We start from the raw sequence: 5,591 nt of genomic DNA, 5'->3' as shown, positions 1-5,591 counted from the left end.
CAACGTAAGTCCATTCGGCGTTGTAAGTCCAAGTGTGTAGCCTTGGCATCGTAAGACCATTCGGCGGTTTCCAAGTGTGTAACCTTGGCAACGTAAGTCCATTCGGCGTTGTAAGTCCAAGTGTGTAGCCTTGGCATCGTAAGACCATTCGGCGGTTGCCAAGTGTGTAACCTTGGCAACGTAAGTCCATTCGGCGTTGTAAGTCCAAGTGTGTAGCCTTGGCATCGTAAGACCATTCGGCGTTGTAAGTCCAAGTGTGTAACCTTGGCAACGTAAGTCCATTCGGCGTTGTAAGTCCAAGTGTGTAGCCTTGGCATCGTAAGACCATTCGGTGTTGTAAGTCCAAGTGTGTAGCCTTGGCATCGTAAGACCATTCGGTGTTGTAAGTCCAAGTGTGTAGCCTTGGCATCGTAAGACCATTCGGTGGAGTAAGTCCAAGTGTGTAGCCTTGGCATCGTAAGTCCATTGTATGTATTAGCATGTTTATTTGCTATTTGTTTTCCCTAACTTAAACGTATTGCCAAACACCAAAAAGGGGGAGATTGTTGGAGCAATCCCAATGGTCCGTGCGACCATGTGTTTTGGTGTTTGGGCAAAGGGTTTAAGTTAGGTTCACCCTTGTATTTGATATGTGTATTTGAGTTGTGCAGGTTTGCAGGATACACATGTGACTCAGGTTGATGGCTTGTCCGGTGAAGGATGGAGCATCTGAGGGACCATGGACAAGGCAGCGAGGACAAGGGCCGAGGGAAGCGACTTCGAGGCATACGCGAAGGATGGCATTGGGGACGAGCCGCGGGCTTGAATGCATCCGAGGGACGAGAGCCAAAGGAAGTAGGCTTGAAGGTAAAAGGTCAAAGCTGCAAAGGAAGCATCAAGTGAGTCATAAGGGTGAGGGTACGAGTGCACGAGAGATTGTACTCGGAGTAAAATCCTAGTTTTTAGGGTTTTGCTGTAGAAGTACTGTAGCGCTACTGTAGCAGTACTGTAGTGCTAATGTAGCAGTACTGTAGCAGTCGACTGCATGTTTTAGCAGTCGACTGGTGCAGTCGACTGGGACAGTCGACTGGCAGCGAACAGAATGTCTCTGTTCGTATGGAATCGAGCCGTTGGGATGTAACGATCGAATTTCCATAGAGGGCAGTCGACTGCATGTTTTAGCAGTCGACTGGTAGGCGGGGTTTTCCAACCCGTGGCCTATAAAACCAAAGCTTGGGAGCTTGGTTTGAGTTGACGAAATAGAGGTGGTTAATCTCTATTAGTAGTCTACTTGTGCCCTAGCGTCAAAAGAGTTCTTGTGAGGGTTGTGGTGAGGTTTCTCCACCCACAAGGAGCTACGTGAGCTAGCCGGAGTTTGCCGGGGAGTAATCCACCGAAGGATCGGGATCGTCCACCTTACGGACAGCCGTGGAGTAGGAGCCCTAATCTCCGAACCACGTTAAACGATCGTGTAGCTTGGTTTGCATTTCTTTCTTGCCTTTATCTTTAAGCTTGTTTGTTTTGTTTGTATTTCCGCTGCGCAAACTAACGTTGTAGAAAGAAGCGAGTATTTGGGGGCGCCGTCTATCCAACCCCCCTTCAAGCCGGCCGACCGATCCCCAACACTTAGTTCCTAGACCTAAGAAGACCACCATTATTGGAACCAAATGGGTCTTCAAAAATAAGTTAAACCAAAAGGGAGAAGTCGTAAGAAACAAGGCAAGACTTGTAGCCAAGGGCTATAGTCAAGTCGAAGGCCTCGATTATGATGAGACTTATGCTCCCGTGGCCCGATTAGAGTCTATTCGTTTAATGCTAGCTTTTGCTGCACATAGAGGCTTCAAGCTATATCAAATAGACGTTAAATCGGCCTTCTTAAACAGTTTCATTAAAGAAGAGGTCTTTGTTGAACAACCACCGGGGTTTGTGAATACCGAAGCTCTAAACCACGTGTACAAGCTCAAGAAAGCTCTTTATGGGCTTAAACAAGAACCTCGAGCTTGGTATGAAAGGTTGTCAACTTACCTACTAGAGAAGGGCTTTGTAAGAGGTCAAATAGATCCAACACTATTTCTGCGTAGAGATGATGAAAACATATTTGTAGCCCAGGTGTATGTCGATGACATAATTTGTGGCTCAAATAACAAGGGCTATTTGAATGAATTTATCACTCACATGGAAAGTGAGTTTGAGATGAGTCTGGTGGGAGAATTGACATTCTTCCTTGGACTTGAAATCAAACAAACTCGAGATGACATTTATGTCCATCAGACAAAATACACTCAAGAGATGCTCAAGAAATTCAAAATGAGTGACTCTAAGGAAGTATCCACTCCAATGGCGACAAACACTCGCCTTGACAATGATGAGAATGGAAAACCAGTTGATCTAACGCAATATAGAAGCATGATCGGTAGTCTTCTATATCTCACAGCTAGTCGACCGGACATACTTTTTGCTATGGGCATGTGCGCTAGATATCAAGTCTGTGCCAAGGAATCTCATTTAATTGCAGTTAAGAGAATCCTGAGATACCTTAAGGGCACAATTAGAGTAGGTCTCTGGTACCCTCGTACTGAGTCTTTTGATTTGATAGGTTATACCGACTCTGATTATGCTAGGTGCAAATTGGATCGGAAAAGCACTAGTGGAGGTTGCCAATTTTTAGATTCATCATTGGTTAGTTGGTCAAGTCGGAAGCAATATTGTGTTGCTCTCTCCACGACCGAGGCTGAATACATTGCCATGGGAGAGAGTGTATCACAATTGTTGTGGATGATCCACACCCTAGAAGATTATGTGCTTTCGTATAAGGGAGTGCAAGTGTTGTGTGACAACATTAGCACAATAAACCTAACGAAAAATCCAGTCCATCATTCAAGGACCAAACACATTGAAATGCGTCATCACTTCATTAGAGATCACGTAGCTAGGGGAGACATTGCGCTCACATATGTTGAGTCAAAGTCAAACCTAGCCGATATTTTCACCAAACCTCTTCCAGAAAATGAATTTAGTCATTTAAGAAGAGAATTGGGGATGTGTTTGGCTCAATAGGTCATTTGGACTTCATCATGATCAATAAGGACAATTAGCACGAGAAGAGAAATTGGGAAATTAATTTGGGCAACTTGGGGACATCTCACACAAACTATAAGGTTTAACAAATTATTTTTGTTTGCTAGAAATGGGGTGAGATGCTAGGATCAGCCAAATTATTCAAAATGTATCATGCATCCCTTGAATAATTAGGTTGAAGAGACATAAATTGAGTATGGGGAAGACCATTACATAATTCATGTGTAGTTGGTTCCTAGATCTTACTCATATATTCCAACCAAGGAAACTTGGTTGGACCTTTACCTAGAATTTATCTAACTTTGGTTAATGTGTTGATTGATATTTTTGATCGATACCTTTCATGATTTTGATTGAAAATAAGACAAGCTATTGAGGTAATGATAGCAATTTGGATATATTTTGACAAACTTGAAACTGATCATAGCAAGGATGTGTTTTGAACCAGGTAATAAAAAGCATGAGTTTTGATTAATACCTTGGTTCACTATACATCATAGTTTCAGAAGTTTCTCTGGTTTTGAAACCTTAAGGTTCAAAACGTCTGAACTCTATGCGTTTAGAGTTGGTCTGAGTTTTTAAATGTTTGGAACTTTCCAATTCTGAACAATTTCAGACCGTAAGAGCTCATCTTTCGGAAATATTTATGTTTGTAGATTCTTCAGATTCTAGGTTCTGAATTTGGAAGTTTCTGAACTTTTTCAGTTCTGAATCTTCAGAATTTTCGATAGAAAATTTCTACGAAATTCAGTTACTGAAATTTTAATTTGTCAGACACTGATCGGTCCACAGCCCGATCAGGAGAGGCTGGATCGGTCTATCGACCGATCCAGAACTCTCTGTTTGTTTATTGATCAGTCCAGAGACCGATCAGGTTATTCTGGCACACAAGGAGGCTTCCTGATCGGTCCAGGGACCGATCAGGAGGTTCCCTGATCGATCCGCTGACCAATCAGGGTATTCCCTGACCGATCAAGAGGTTCCCTGATCGGTCAGGATCTCTTATGATCGGATGACTGTCCGATCATGATCACCCATCCCTCTTAACTCTTCCCGATCCCTTCTCTTCCCATTACACGCCGAAGCCCTAGCCGACACCCTCCTACGACTCAACTCTTCTCTCCGTTCTTCGAAAGATACATAGATGGCACCAAGGTAACTTCATTCTCCCCAAGCTCTACTCATTTTGGCACTTCATTTTCATTTCTCTCCAGATTTGTGTAATTTGGCTTGGTTCTCGATTGTTGGTGACTTTCGTGCTCACCTACTTACCCCCGTCCGTGTCCCATTTTTAACTTTTAGAAAGAAACAAGTTGGTGAGGGACCTTCTAAGTCATCAACTGAGAAATCTAAACCTAAGGCTCCCTCCCGACCTCAACCATCTGTTTCTGGAAGATTTCCAAACCATCACTTTGAACAAGCCTTTCAACAAAGAACCTTCAAACTGCTTCCGTGTAGGTTTGTGGATAAAAAATTCATGGATGGATTTTGTCCATCTGTGTCGGAAATACTTGCCTATTACAAACTTGATTCTCTAGTCTATTTAGAACGGGACATCAATTACGATTTAGTATCTGAGTTTTATAATAATCTTCATCAAACTAATGATGTTAATTATAAAACTAGAGTTTCTAAGCAGACTATTGATTTCAATTTCTCGACCTTCTTTGATTATCTAGCTTGCCGGAGGTGTTCAGGAAATGTCTTTTCCATATACCTTGATTTACCAGACCCCTTACCTTCTCCTTTTGATGTCTCATCTGACTCCATTTATGAGTATTTCTTCGGCCATCCAAGACCGGGTGGACAAGATGAGTTAGATGTTGATTTTCCTACCTTTGCAGCCCTGAGATTATCTGCCCCAAATTACATTCTCTTTAAGGTTGTCACAAATTGCCTTCTACCAATCACATCTAAACCCTTGTCAGAGATCCGACCATATCACTGCTTGATGCTTTATGGATTGCGTCGGCGTCTTGATTTTGACATCATGTTGAGCATTTATTCGTCTATCATCTCCTATAGTGAGCCTAACAGCTTCACCGTTTATATGCCTTATGGGCATATAATTACGGATTGGCTCGAGACCCTACATATTGATGTCTCCAAGGGAAGGATAGTCAAGATGGTGAGGCAGGACTGCAGACTTGGAAAATGTGCATTTTCCAAGTCTGGCATCATAGGACAATTTGGGGAGGTTCGTTGGAAGGATGGGAGAGCACTGGGTGAGTTACCACGAGCACCTCCACGACAGGTTGATGCTGCTCCTCCTCCTGCTGCTGCTGAATATGGAGAGGCAGATCCTGATCTGCGCTGGCAGATCACTGAGCTGGAGAGCCGCATCAATCAGCACGATGAGCTGCTGGCTGCTGAGCTCCATGGGCTGCGCGTTCGGATTGACCAGCGTTACGATGATCTACGCAGTCAGCAGTTGGCGACGCAGCAGGTGCTTCTGGGATGGATGGCTAGCTACCCACCTCTGCAGTATTTCTCGTGCTATCCACCCTCGAGCAGCAGCTTGCCGCCTCAGGGAC

The sequence above is a fragment of the Zingiber officinale genome, chromosome 6A, assembly GCF_018446385.1.
Source record: "Zingiber officinale cultivar Zhangliang chromosome 6A, Zo_v1.1, whole genome shotgun sequence".
Classification (NCBI taxonomy): Eukaryota; Viridiplantae; Streptophyta; class Magnoliopsida; order Zingiberales; family Zingiberaceae; genus Zingiber; species Zingiber officinale.
Note: the sequence above shows the minus strand (reverse complement) of the source record.